Below are 14,709 nucleotides of genomic sequence, written 5' to 3'. Positions count from 1 at the left end.
AAATTGTAAGGAAGAAGTAAAGCTTTCACTATTTGCAGGTGACATGATATTCTATGTAGAAAACCTGAAAGACCACCAAAAAACTACTACAACTGATACATGAATTCAGTAAAGTCACAGAATACAAAATTGATGTACAGAAACATGTTGCATTTCTATACACTAAAAATGAAACAGCAAAAAGAGAAATGAAGAAAGCAGTCCCATTTATAGTTGTGCCCAAAATAGTAAAATACCTAGGAATAAACCTAACCAAATAGATGAAAGACCTGTACTCTGAAAACTATAAAACACATGAAAAAAAAAATTGAAGAGGACACAAAGAAATGGGAAGAAAATGGAAGAAAAAATATTGTTAAAATGTCCGTACTACCCAAAGCAGTCCACACATTGTAATTCAACTCCTATCGAAATACCACCATCATTTTCACAGAGCTAGAACAAACAATTGTAAGATTTGTATGGAATCACAAAAGACCCCGAATAGCCAAAGCAATATTGACAAAGAAAGGCAAAGCTGGAGGTATCATAATTCTAGATGTCAAGTTATATTATAAAGCATGGTATGGCACAAAAAAATAGACATATAGATCAAAAGAACAGAATAGAGAACACAGAAACGGGTTCACACACACACACACACACACACACACACACACACCCTGGAATATTACCCAACTATAGAAAAGGGTGAGATCTTGCCATTTGCAATGACATGAATGGAACTAGAGGGTGTTATATGAAGTGAAACAAGTCAGAGAAAGACAAATACCATATGATCTCACTCGGATGTGGAATTTAAGAAGCAAAGGAAAGAAAAAAGAGATAAACAAAAAAGCAGACTTATTTATTTCAGAGGGCGAGCACACAAGTGGTGGGAGGGGCAGAGGGAGAAGGAGAAACAGACTCTCGCTCATTGGGGAACCCCACACAGGACTCAATCCCAGGATGCTAAGATGATGGCCTGAGCCACCCAGGCACCCCAGTAAACAGACTCTTCACTCTAGAGAACACACTGATGGTTCCAAGAGGAGAGGTGGGTAGAGGATGGGGAAAACAGGTGATGAGGATTAATAGTGCACCTGTTATGATGAGCACCGGGTGTTGTATGGAAGTGATAAATCACTCTATCGTACGCCTGATACTAATATTACATTGCATGGTTACTAACTGGAATTTGAATTTAAAAACTTAGTTTAAAAAAAAAGAACTTTGTGGGCAGCCAGGTGGCTCAGCGGTTTAGTGCCTCCTTCGGCCCAGGGTGTGATCCTGGAGACCCAGGATTGAGTCCCGCGTCAGGCTCCTTGCATGGAGCCTGCTTCTCCCTCTGCCTGTGTCTCTGCCTTTATCACTGTCTCTCATGAATAAATAAATAAATAAATTTTTTTAAAAAAAGATCTTTGCTAATTGCTTGGTATCAAATGTCCCTACCCTCAGAGAGCCAGGAGCATTGGGAGGCCCTGCAGCCTGAGCAGCTCTCACAACTCAATTTTCTACAGGAGGTCATTTTCCCTGCTCACAACATTTCTAGGGAAAAGAAGCCACAAAAATGTCCCTTGCCCTTGCCTTCGGCCTCACTGGCAGGAATTTATTTAAGGAAATAGTTGGGCCAGGGGGCAAAGGTGGGTGTTCAGGGGGCTCATTCACGATGGGACATCTCCAGCCGTAAGGAAATACAGTGAGAATTCATCCAGATGCTGAGAGAGGCGCTAATGGATGAAAATGTATGGTACAATTTCATTTTTGTTTTAAAAAAGAAGTACGTCAGATAATACTCTAAAATATGAACAGTGGTTCTTTTTTTATGGTTTGCTGCAATGATGTTTTTATTACAAGATTTTATTTATTCATGAGAGACACAGAGACATAGGCAAAGGGAGAGAGAGAAGCAGGCTCCCCTCATGGAGCCCGATGTGGGACTGGATCCCTGAACTCCAGGATCACGCCCTGAGCCAAAGTCTGAGCTCAACCGCTGAGCCATCCAGGTGTCCCTGCAATGATGTCTTATTAAAGTGGCATTGGGTCTCCCCCTCCCCATACTGGCTTGTTTGTTTTCATTTTTCTACAGCACAGCCTGCCTGTGAAGTGGAAAAATAATAAAAATTGAGAAAGGGCTGCTATACACAGGGGGTGGCCTCCACCCACTCCGATCGAGGGCAGCCTGGCTTCCCTCCTGTCTGGCTCCCAGTTCCGGGTGCCCAGGCTGCCCTGTCTCCTCTGTGGGGTTGAAGTCCGCAAGCAGGTGGTTCCACAGGAAGAACCTGGCTGCTCTCCAGATGGCCCACAGAACTGCAGTGAAATACACACAACATGATTCCGTGGGTGGTTCCGTGGTACCTGGTGCAGCCGCTGCCACTGTCCATGTCCAGAGCTCTGCATTCTTGCACAACAAACTCTGTCCCCATGGATCATCTGCCCCCCAGCCCTGGTCCCACCACCGACTCTCTTTCTCTGTGAGTCTGATGACCCCAGGCCCTCACAGGAGTGGGCGACATGATGCTGTGTGCTCTCCTGGGTCTGAGCATCATGCCCTTAAGATTCATCCCTGTGCTGGCGGGTGTCCACCTCCTTACTTTTGTCGCCCTGTGTCCATCCAACGTCCCTCAGTATACACATGGGTTGCTGTGAACGTCAGGGTGAAAGTGTTCCTTTGAGGTCCTCCTTTCAGCACAGTGCTCCAGGTCAAATACCCTGCGGTGGAACTGCCCATCACACGGGAATCCTATGTTTGATTTTTTGAGGAGCCGCCAGGCTGTTTCACAGCAATAGCACCATTCTACACTTTCGTAAAATGGTTAATTTTATGTTGTGTGGAGTTCACCTCACTCAAAAGAAAACAAAATTAGAAGGGGTGGGGTCTGCTCAAGACCAGGGTGCGGACTTGAGCTTTCCCCCAGGTGACCTGAGAGCCATGGGCGGTGTGAATGAGGTCACAGGATGGAGAAGGGGCTGACGGCTGGGGGTGAGCACAGGGAGACCAGCCAGGAGGCTCCTGTAGCCCCCCGAGCAAAGACTGGCAGTGGCTCATGGCCACGGGGAGGGGATGTGGTCAGATTCTGTGTCTTGGCATCGTCTTATGACGTGTTGATAAGAATGAGAGTTGGATAGGCATACAACATGCAAGGATGAGCTCCAAACTCTCCACATCTTGGGGTCAGAGGGATGAGGAAGGACCAGCACACAAGTTGAGGAGGAGCCAGGGAGCCAGAAGGCGTGAGCATGACAGAGGTGCGGCCACTAATCACTGGCTTCCATGAACCAGAGATGCAAGTTGATCGTGTGTGCATCCCTATACGGATCTTTGACTTCCAGAATTTGGGAAAGCAGGCCAGAGCAAGAATGGCCATAGCCATCTGTCTTGCCCTTGGAGGGATGCCTCCCTGGCTATGTCGTGCGTGTGCCATCACACCAGGGCCTGGGAGCCACTGCTGCCAGCCACAGGGCCAGTCACACAAAATCACATTTCTGTTGTGGGTTCCCCCCTCTCTCACCCCCCAGCCCCAGGAGGAACCATAGGTAGGACAGGAACCAGGACAAGGAGACATGAGATGGTTTCCCCAGAGGCACGGCTCCTGGTAACTTTCCTCACCTACTTCTCTGCCAGCCCAGCCTTCTGATCTCATGTTGGCTCCGTAATCTAGATGCACACAGCTGGGGCTTGGGTTTCTGACCCCGTCTTTCTTACTCCTCTCTCAGGAGTCAGGATCTGTTTACACCCAAAGGACAGAACCTGGTGCTAGATGGGAGGTACAAGCCCAGGGACAAGAAAGGACTGTTCCCTCTGGGCATTTGCAAGACAGACATCTGCTGCCTCCATCTGCTTCCCTGGTCTCAAGACCACGAGTAGGCCACAGCACGTGGCCATGCCCCCTACTTCCACTCCAGCCAGGCTGCTGTGGCAGCTTCTGCCTCAGTTTCCCTGGTTGTGAAAGCATACTGGCCAGCAGTGGGAAGATGGGGAACTTCAGGGACAGGCAGTTTGGCAGTATGGCTATACTGGGCATATGGCCCAGTAGCCCACCAGGCTGTCTGCTTCCCAGGCCCTCCTGCCTGCCTCTCCTTGTCCCTCCCTGCATGTGCCCCTTGTGCTCCTTGGACAGAGGCCTTACAGGCTGTGCTGGCCCTCTAGCAAGAGAGGACCAGCACTCCCAGGGGCAAGGTCTTAGTGCTGGGATGTCCATCTTTTCAAGTGACAAACCCAGGCAGTCGTCTCTAGCTGCAGAGCTCAGGGAGCTTGGCCCCCACATGAGCCAAACTCCCCAAAGCCCTTGTCTTCGCGCACGTGACACATGACAATTGTGAGTGGGTCCACAGAGTGCTGGGGTTTCGGAGGTTAGTAACCCACCAGCCTGTAAGCCCACCATGTGGGTCCTGAGCCTCCTGCCTGTCCCCTCCAGTGGGCTTTGGCCTCAGACTGTCCCTGCCCCAGAGCTGACCCTCCATTCCCTGGCGTAGTCATAGGCAGCACTTACCACAGTCATCACTGTATAACAGTGGACGTCACTTACTGATTGCTTCCAAAGGGCCAGGTGCTGCAAACAAATTACCTCCATTCTCCCTAAGGCCCTGCAGCCAGACAGGATCAACCACGTTTGTAGGGGAGACCACTGGGGCCCAGGGAGGCTAAGGATTTTGGTTAATGGCACACAGCTCCGGCCGGCTGACTCAGGGTGGGTGCGAGGCCAGAGCTGCTGGCCCCTCAACCCACGCTCCTCCCACTTAACCCCGGGGAGAAAATAACAACTTACAATCCTCCATCCTTAACACCTGTCATTCTTTTATTCCACATCCATTTGTTATGGCGTTGTGAAGTGGAATCTCTTGGCTGTTTAAGAGACGGGAAGTTATGTTGAAAAACTATTTTTAGTTTCAAAATGTGGGAAAGTAGCAGAGAAAGTTTGAATATGTTGCTTCTCTGCCTTGACTGAAATCTGGTGTGTTTCTCTTTGATAACTCTTTGGAATTTATGCAGTTGTAAATAAATTATATTGTATTCATTCATATGATATAAACATCTTGAACTTTATCCTCTATCTCTATGACACATGTAGATATCTACATGATATACAAATGTACTGTTTGTAATCATAATCTATATTTAGTAACATTTCAATAAATGCTATATTATAAAATAATAATTCTCTATAGAACATAGCCACATTAAATCAAGCATTTATTATAAGGATAATTTGGTTCTACCTAAGATTGGTAACATGTTGCCTCTGCGCTGAGAGGCTCTACTTCTGGGTGGAAGACATGTCTGCAGTGTATTGTTCACAATAGCGAGATGCAGGAAGGGCTGGGCACCCATGACTACAAGAATGTTTCGGTCAGATTCACTCTTTGTATTGTGGAGTATGATCTATCTGGCATAGGGAATGGAATACAGCCCTCGATATTAGGGGGCTCCACCTTAAAGCCTAACATGGGGGAGCACGCAGAGCAGAGCAGAGCAGCAGCAGGGCTGGGCATCCTTATGGGTACCTGCTTGTGCGTGGGAGGTAAAGCTGCTGCAAATCTGTCAGGGCCATCTGTCTGACACAGTCATCCGGAAACACCCTCACAGACACACCCAGAATAATCTCTGAACAAATATCTGGGCTCCCTGTGATCAATCCAGTGGACACCTACAATTAACCAGCCATGCCATCTACCCAGTTTGCCTGGACAGTCCAGCTTGTTGCTCGGGACCCTGCCAGCCAGGATGCCTGGCTTTGCATGACCAGTGGGGTGTCCTCACTACCCTGCTCAGGGACCCAGCCAGCCCCCGTTTGCCTACTCCACAGAGTGTCAGCGTGGGCACCTTGGAAGGAAGGCCCTGCTCAAGTTCCCTTCCCCTGGGCCTGGGGGTGGGTTTGCGAGGTCATGGAGCACGAACATCCTCCGTGGTGCCCTCCGTTTGCCCACCAGCACCTAGCGTTAATTACTCTCTGTTGCTGACTAGCAGAGGTGCAGAAGTATAGGAAGTTACTTCTATCTGCATTTCTCTGATCACAAAGGAGCTCAAGCATCTCTTTCTCTTTTATATTAAAAAAAAATTTAAGATTAAAAAAAATTTTAAGTCATCCCTACCCCCAATGTGGGGCTTGAAATCACAACCCCGAGATCAAGAGTTGCAGGCTCCACTGACTAAGCCTGCCAGGCCACCCATCAAGCATCTCATATTCTTGTCATGCATTTAGCTTTCTTCCCAGGGAATTGCCTATTCACACCCTTTGTGTTCCCGACTCTCATTGATCTCCAGGAGCTCCTCGCAAGCAGTAGCTCCTTGTCTGGTTTAAATATGGCAAATGTCTTCTGGCCTGTCACCAGCTGCTGGCTTGTCATGGTGTGTTTTATGAAATAGACACCTTTCATTATTTGACAGAGAGGGAGAGAGAGAGACACCACGAGCAGGAGGGGCAGAGGGAGAGAATCCCAAGCAGACTTTAGACACTGTAGTGTTCCTTTTCATTTAGCTTTCTAGTCATCTAGCAGCTAGTTTTATTTCTTCAAAAACTTCAAAGAGAACATGACAAAATATTGCTAGTTAATTTGGAATAGTGGAATCAAGATGCATGTTGCAGAACTTTTTGGTAGTTTAACATTTAGAAACTTCTAACATTTCTAAAACTTTTGAGTTCATTGTGCAAAATACAATAACATCAAATAAGAAAAGAAGAATCTACGATGCCCCTATGTGTATAAAATCAGTGGTATCATATTTCTGTGAACACATGAAATCCCACAGCACATATGTTTTCAGTTAACGGTTGTTTGTTTTCTGAATACATTCATGCCCCAGTCTTTACATTTATGTGATGCTGTAGGAGGCAGGCTCTCTTTCTTTTTCTTTCTTTCTTTTCTTTCCTTTTCTTTTCTTTTCTTTTTTGAGGTTTCACTTATTTGAGAGAAAGAAGTGGGAGGAGGAGCAGAGGGGGAGGGAGAGAGATAGACTCCCCAGTGAGTGGAGCCCCATGTGCTGGATCCCAGGACCTATGAGATCATGGCCTGAGCCAAAACCAGGAGTTGGACGCTCGACCAACTTGAGTCGAGTCGGTCTTTTTGAGAAGAACTAGCTTTGTTATTGGACATGCCTCTTCCTCCCATAATTTTTTTTTTCCTCCCATAATTTAAGTCCAGGACATCACGTTCAGGTCGAGTTCCCTTACTGTGACCTCACACTGACTAGCTGTCACTTGAAGACTTCTTTCCTTTTCTTTCCACCTGGAACCCAGTGTCCACACATACTTCACTTCCTGGAACAGTGAATGAAAGCCTCTAAATCTCTAACTCCCCCTCAGGAGAGAGTGCACCTCTGGCATGCACCTGGAATGTTGCTGGTCCCCTCCCTTCGGATCTCAATGGTCACCACCACAGCGGCCTTCCCTGACCGCCACATTTAAATTTACTGGTCTCCCACATCCTAGCCCTGTCTCTGCTGCTTTTCCTCCATGCTGCTTACCACATTCCCAGAACACAGTCCGTAAAGCTTGCACAGAAACACATGGTGTAATTACTGCATAGCTCTGCCTTCTGGAATATGGGAGAGGGAATATGATTTTCAGTGGTGCATCTCAGCATCCAATAGGCATCCAATAAACAGGCATTCAATCAGTGCAACCCCGGTAAGGACAATAGAGCATGCACCCAAGATGCTGCCCAGGAGCTGGTGTGCTGGGTTTGAAATAAAGGAATCACAGATGGGCCAGGTGAGTGGGAACGGCTGGGTGGAGTAGCTGGTGCACAGCCAGAGGGAAGGGGGAGGCGGAGGGTGGGGGTGGGGGGCAGGCAAGCAGGGCAAGTAGCAGTGGAAGAGCCCCATCGCCAGAGAGAGATCTCTCCCCTCTAGGGCCTCCTCCAAGGAGGCTGTTAGCACAGCTGTGGTAACAGATGGACTCATTCAGACCAGGTCACTGGTACAGACCAGTTCCAGCCAGTTCAGTCCAGTTGGTGTCAGTACCAACCAGCTGAGTCCAGATGAAGCCAACGTAAGCTCATGGAAGCCAGTGAGGGTGGGGGTGGGTCCCAGGAAGGACTCCCAAGTGTGGAACCTGTCCCCTAGCTCAGGTGCTCATCTGAGTCAGCACCGGCGGGCGGGTGGTCCCTGGCTTCGGCCTCTTTCCTTATCAATGCTACTCCCTAGGTGGCAGAGGCGAGACACAGGGGGACTGCCGGGTTTCCTCACCTCTGGGTCTGCGGGGGAACAGTATCATCCCTGCTCTCAACGGCCCGTCTCACCTGTTAAATCCTTTGCAGGTGAGCGTAATACGTCCCTCTCCGTTTTTGTTGTTTTTGCCTGGGATAGTTTTGTCCTCCTCCCCTTCCCCCTACGTAGGGAGCAAAACGGTCACCTGCGCGGCGCCCTGTGCCGGCCGCTACTGCGCACGCGCGGGGCGGTGAGGAACGCGCAGCCCCCCCGCCCCCCGCCCCCCGCCGGCAAGACCGCCGTCTTCTCCCACCGTCTTCCCCGCCGCCGCGGTCCCGCTCCCGGCCCGCCCCTGTGCAAGGGCGCCCGAGCGCTGAGCTCGCTCCCGTCGCCTCCGCCCCGCCCCACAGCGCGCAGGTGCAGGAGCAGCAGCTGCCGCGGGCCGTCCCGCGCGCCGCAGGCCCGAAGCAGCGCCGTGACCGAGGCCCCGCCCCCAGCGGCCGCTCCCGCCGCTCCCGCCGCGGCCGCCGCAACGCACGCCCCCGACGCCGCCCGGCCCGGCGCACCGCCTCGCAGGCCCGCCCACCTCCCTGCTCGGGACTCGGCCTCAGCTCGCGATTGGCCGGGCTCCTAGCTAGGCCGCCTCCTCATTGGCCGAGGGGCTTCAGGTGGCGCGCTCAGGGTTGGTGGAAGTCGGCGTTGCTCCCGCCCCGCCCCCAGGCGCGGCCGCTGGTTGGCTGGTCCGCAAGGTCCCCTCTGGGATCGGGTTGGGGCGGCGCGGACCAGGCCTGGGGCTGCAGCGGCCGCGCCGTCGGTGGACCCTGTGGCACGAGGCAGGTGAGCTTCGGAGTGGGGCTGGAGGGACCCGACTAGGGCCGGGGCGTCCCTCACGGCGGGCGGGAGCTGCGGGCCGGGGGGGGCGGGCACGGGCCGAGCCTCGGAACCCGCCTGGGCCGCCAACGGCCGCCCCCTCCTCGGCCCTGTGCGTCCGCGCACCTGCCAGAGTCTGCAGCGGGCTTGTCCCGGGGCGTCCTCTCCGCCCGACCGCAGCGCCGGGGACGCGTGCTTGCCCCGGGGTCTCCGTCGTCACCGCCCGCGCCCACCCGGGAGCCCCCGCCCCCGCCCTCCCGACACCCGGGAGCCCCCGCCGCCCCAACACCCGGGAGCCCCCGCCCCTGCCCTCCCGACACCCGGGAGCCCCCGCCGCCCCAACACCCGGGAGCCCCCGCCCCCGCCGCCCCAACACCCGGGAGCCCCCGCCACCTCCCAACACCCGGGAGCCCCCGCCCCTGCCCTCCCAACACCCGGGAGCCCCCGCCGCCCCAACACCCGGGAGCCCCCGCCACCTCCCAACACCCGGGAGCCCCCGCCCCTGCCCTCCCAACACCCGGGAGCCCCCGCCGCCCCAACACCCGGGAGCCCCCGCCACCTCCCAACACCCGGGAGCCCCCGCCACCTCCCAACACCCGGGAGCCCCCGCCCCCGCCGCCCCAACACCCGAGAGCCCCCGCCACCTCCCAACACCCGAGAGCCCCCGCCCCCGCCGCCCCAACACCCGGGAGCCCTCGCCACCTCCCAACACCCGGGAGCCCCCGCCCCCGCCGCCTCAACACCCGGGAGCCCCCGCCTCCCCCCTCGTGGGCCCCGCGGGCGGGGTGTTCGTGGGGCCCTTCTCCAAGGCCCGCAGGTGTGAGCCTGAGGCCCGCTTAGGGCTCCAGGATAGAGTGTCCGGGGAGGGGTGGGGCCTCCCCCTCACCTTGGGCACTCTGGTGTGCCCCGCCAGCTGCCAGCTGCCCAGGGAGGGCTGCTCTGCGTCTAACCCTCTGTGCACAGACTTTTACTCCCCGGGGTCTGCAGCTCAAAAACTCCTGTTTGCGTTTATCTCCATCCATTTCGTGGGACATTGCATAGTTCTTCTAAGTCTGGAAACTCATGATGGTTAGTTCTGGGGGAATTTCTCACAGTTTTCTTTGACAATTTTCTTCTCTTGTTTAACTTCTCTCGTTTCTGTATTTTGGAAATACTATTGTTTGGGCACTGAACTTTTTGGACTCCATTTTTACTTTTTTAAAAATAAAATCTTTTGGGACACCTGGGTGGCTCAGTGGTTGTTGAGTGTCTGCCTTTGGCTCAGGTCATGATCCTGGGGTCCTGGGATCAAGTCCTCATTGAGTTCCCCACAGGAAGCCTGCTTCTCCCTCTGCCTGTCTCTGCCTCTCTCTGTGTCTCTCATGAATAAATAAAATCTTTAAAAATAATAAAATCTTTATCTCTCCCATTTTCCATTTTTTGCCTTTTTGTTTCACTTTGTAGGAGATTTCCTCAATCTCCTTTATTTAGCATTTTTATTTTGGCCATCATATTTTAAATTGCCCATAGCTTTTTTGGTGATTCTTTTTTTCCTCTAAAATTTAGCAGTATGTTTATTTCATAAAAGCGGTAGTGTCTCCTCTTCTATCATGACCTGACTTTTGATTGTTTTGGTTGGTCTTTCCTGAAATATTGGGTGATCTGTCTGCGAGTGGGACCCTGCAGTCCTTTGGATGTTATGTGCACCTGCTCTGGCCCTATCACTGTTGGCTGATACCAGTGGGGCTTCCTCGAGGAACCCTCAGCCTCATTATCTTAAGGTCCTTTTATTGGGCTTTTCATATTATCAACAAAGGACTTTCTACTCTCCTGCCTTTTTTTTTTTTTTTTTTTAAAGATTTTATTTATTTATTCATGAGAGAGACACAGGCAGAGGGAGAAGCAGGCTCCGTGCAGGGAGCCTGACGTGGGACTCAATCCCAGGACTCCAGGATTAGGCCCTGGGCTGAAGGCGGCATTAAACCACTGAGCCACCCGGGCTGCCCTCCTGCCTTGTTTTTGAAATTGGATAGAAGAGTGTGGCTGTGACCCTCAAAAATTACTAAGGTGCTCACTCATCTCCCTCTTCGGGAGGACATCCTGGAACATAGTATTCCTTATCCTCTGCTGCAGAGACCCCCTTGGTTTCATCCTTTAGGCTTTTTTGCAGGGAAGGTGGGAAGGCGTTAATGTATGGTAACTACTATTTTGTTACATAGCAAAATTTGCCACTTTGATGTGTACAGTTCAGGGGCATTAGGTGTGCTGTGTAGCCATCACCACTGCCTTGTTCCAGAACTGTTTACCCCCTTAGTGGAAGCCCCGTACCCATTAGCAGGCACTTCCCCAATGCCCACTGCTCCCAACCTCTAGCATCCACTAATCTTTCTTTTTGTGATTTTACTTATTCTGAATTTTTTTTTTATAGACGCAGATTCATACAGTATGTGGCCTATCATGTCTGACTTCTTCCACTTAGGGTGATTTTTTTTTTTTTAAGATTTATTTATTTGTTTATTCATAGACACACAGAGAGAGGCAGAGACACAGGCAGAGGGAGAGGGAGAGAGAGAAGCAGGCTCCATGCAGGGAGCCCGACGTGGGACTCAATCCTGGGTCTCCAGGATCACACCGCAGGCTGCAGGCGGGGCCAAACTGCTGCGCCACCGGGGCTGCCCAGGGTGATTTTTTTTAAGGCTTATCCATGTTGTAACATATCAGAACTTTATTCCTTTTTTGGCTGAATAACATTGTGTGTGGCATGAATATGCCACAATTTTTTCATCCATCTCTTAGTGGACATTTGTTTCTACTTTTTGCTTTTTATGAATAATGCTGCTATGAATATTTGAGTACAAGTTTTTGATTACTTGTTTTCAGTTTTTCGGATGTGAATCTAGGAGTGGGGATTGCTGGATCATATAGTAGCTGTATTTAATATATAGAGGAACTGTCAAACTATTTTCCACTGTGGCTGCACCAACTGTGTGCAGGGGTTCCAGTTTCTCCATATTCTCTCCCCCGTTTGTTATATGCTTTGCTTTGTTTTGTTTATTATGGTCTTCCTAGTGGATAGGAAGTGGTATCTCATTTTGTTTGCATTTATTGAATGACTAATGAGCATCTTTTCATGTACTTTTTGGCTATTTGTGTATCTTTGGAGAAATACCTACTCAGGTTGTCTATTTTTTAATTGAGTTGTCTTTTTGTTGAGTTGTAAGAGTTCTTTACATGTTCTAGGCATTAGACTCTTATCGGATACATGATTTGCATATATTTTCTTCCATTCTTTGGTTGTCTCTTTACTCTCTTGATAGTATTTTTTTTAAGATTTTATTTATTTATTCATGAGAGAGACAGAAGGGGGGGAGGCACAGAACAGGCAGAGGGAGAAGCAGGCTCCATGGAGGAAGCCTCACGTGGGACTTGATCCTGGGTCTCCAGGCTCATACCCTGGGCTGAAGGCGGCGCTTTGCTGAGCCACCTGGGCTGCCTTCTTGATAGTATTTTTTGATGCACAAAAGTTTTACATTTGATGTTCAGTTTATCCATTTTTTCTTTTGTTGTTTATTCTTTTGGTGTCATATCTAAGAAACCATTGCCAAATCCAAGAACATGAAGATTTACCCCCTATGTTTATTTCTAAGAGTCTTAAAGCTTAAGCTCTTAAGTTTAAGATCTTTCATCGATTTTGTGTAAATTTTTGCATGTGGCGTGAGGTAGAGGTTCAACTTCATTCTTTTGCATGTGGACATCCATTTATTTCATCATCATTCTTTCCCTATTGGTGATCTTGGCATCCTTGTAGAAAAATCAGTTGACCATAAATGTATGGATTTATTTCTGGATTCTCAGTTCTTTTCTGTTAGTCTCTATTTCTATCCTTATGCCAGGAACAATGCTGTTTTGTAGTACATTTTGAAATCAGGAAGTGTGAGTCTTCCAACTTTGTTACTCATTTTCAAGATTGTTTTTGGCTATTTGGGATCCATTGCAGTTCCATATGAATTTAAAGATTAACTTTACCATATTTACAAAAAAAGGCCATGGGGGCTATGATAGAAGTTGAGCTGAATCTGTCGATCTCTTAGGACTGTTTTGCTGTGTTTCACAATATTAAGTCTTCTGGTCTGTGAACAAGGAATATCTTTGCAGATATTTTTCATTAATTTCTTTCAGCAATATTTTGTGATGTTTTGTGTACCAGTCTGACACTTTCTTGGTTAAATTTGTTCTTAAGTTTGTTGTTCTTTTGGATGCTGTTGTAAGAGAAATTGTTTCCTTAATGTCATTTCCAGATTGTTCATTGCTAGTTTATAAAAATACAACTGATTTTTGTTTGTTGATCTTGTATCGTTCATCTTTGCAGAGTTTGTTAGCTTTTACGTTTTTTTATGTGAATTTTTTAGGATTTCCTATATATGAGATCATGTCATCTGTGACTAGAGATGCTTTACTTCTTCCTTTCCAACATGATGGCTTTTGTTTCTTACCCTTGCCTGACTGCTGCTGGAACTCAGTTCCATGTCCAGTGGGAGTGGAGAAAGTAGACATCTGTGTTTCCTTTTTGATCCAAGGAGGAAGCTGTCGGTCTCTTACCGCAGAGCGTGATGTTCACTGTGGGTATCAGAATGCCCGCTATCAGGTCGGAGAGATTCCCTTCTACTCTTGGTTTATTGAACATTTTTATCATGAGATACTGTTGGATTTTGACAAGTGCTTTCCTGCACTGATTGGGGTGATCATCTGGTTTTGCCTAACTGCTTTTAAAGAGACTTTCAGCGTTTGATTTCTGCTCTATATGGGCTCCAGTCTACATACTCCCTTCCAAATGGACATGGGTGCCACTAACTATAATCATTTGGCGGGGGGTGGGGGGGAGTCCATGGACTATTTCTTAGGTGGATTATTTCTCAATGTCACTCACTGCAAGCTTGTGATTCAGCTTTTTCTGGCTTAGCTATGTTTTCATTCATCATTTGTATTTTAGCTTCCATGTTTGCTGCTGTTGTCTTTTCTTCCTTCTGTTATGCTCTGTGGTTATGTGCCTTTAGGAAACAATCTCTTTAGGAGGGGTGCCGGAAGAGAGTGGGAGCTACCACCTTTGCTCGGTGTGCCATTTCTAACTGGAAATTCCTGGGTGACCTATTTTCAGAGAATACTAGCATTTCATGGAGTGTCTGCTCATAGCTGTTGTTTCCTGGTTCTGAATTTATGATCATCAGATGGTCTCTAGATTCTGAAAATAGAGCCAATTTGAATTTGTTTACAGTGCAAATGCCAGGCAGCATTTTTGGTGGAAGTGACACAGGATGGAACCGCCTTTCAGCATGGCAACTCTTAAATATTGCAAGGTGAGGCAAGAGTCACGGTGCTTGTGAGGCCCACCATGAGGACCATGAGGGTGGTCCTGAGCACATGGTGAAGGGGAACACCCAAGACAGTGATGGTATCCAAACAGGAGTGATGTGGGAGCTGAGATGCTGCTGCACATAGTTCAGTGGGGGTAGCTGTGCTCTGTTTTTTCTTCCTGCCTTCCATCCCCAAATTTGGAACTCATTGCCAGTTTGGATTGTTCACCCCTCTTGATTTCAAGAGGAGACTGGACCTACTGATATGCATTTGAAACAGTTTACTTGCATTGCATTGAACCAAAGTTAAGGAGGATTGGCAGATGGGAATACAGAACATGGCATTGCTGCTTATGATGTGCTGTTTGTCATAATTGTGTA

General features: G+C 49.3%; 1 protein-coding gene and 1 long non-coding RNA gene across 25 annotated transcripts in view; one reads left to right on the top strand and one right to left on the bottom strand.

Annotated features, from left to right (window-relative positions):
- LOC111096243 overlaps positions 1 to 8,408 on the bottom strand; it is a 47,478-nt gene extending 39,070 nt beyond the window's left edge. For 2 of the 14 annotated variants that reach the window (XR_005360679.1, XR_005360684.1), the window contains exons 1-2: positions 8,221 to 8,402; positions 4,749 to 4,825 (exon numbers count right to left, since the gene is read on the bottom strand). This is a non-coding gene — a long non-coding RNA (uncharacterized LOC111096243). Of the gene's footprint in view, positions 1 to 4,748; positions 4,826 to 7,444; positions 7,516 to 8,167 lie in introns of all 14 variants that reach the window. The other 12 variants (XR_005360688.1, XR_005360687.1, XR_005360685.1 and 9 more) reach the window with 12 other exon arrangements.
- Positions 8,409 to 8,824: 416 nt separating this feature from the next.
- Positions 8,825 to 14,709, top strand: part of SUN1 (Sad1 and UNC84 domain containing 1) — a 51,349-nt gene continuing 45,464 nt past the window's right edge. For 9 of the 11 annotated variants that reach the window (XM_038539713.1, XM_038539704.1, XM_038539712.1 and 6 more), the window contains exon 1: positions 8,825 to 8,965. The gene's annotated coding sequence lies outside the window, so the exon portion shown is untranslated. Of the gene's footprint in view, positions 8,966 to 10,045; positions 10,067 to 14,709 lie in introns of those variants that run through there. The other 2 variants (XM_038539705.1, XM_038539703.1) reach the window with 2 other exon arrangements.

Source organism: Canis lupus, chromosome 6 (assembly GCF_011100685.1).
Source record: "Canis lupus familiaris isolate Mischka breed German Shepherd chromosome 6, alternate assembly UU_Cfam_GSD_1.0, whole genome shotgun sequence".
NCBI lineage: Eukaryota > Metazoa > Chordata > Mammalia > Carnivora > Canidae > Canis > Canis lupus.
This window is presented reverse-complemented; position numbering and strand designations above follow the sequence as displayed.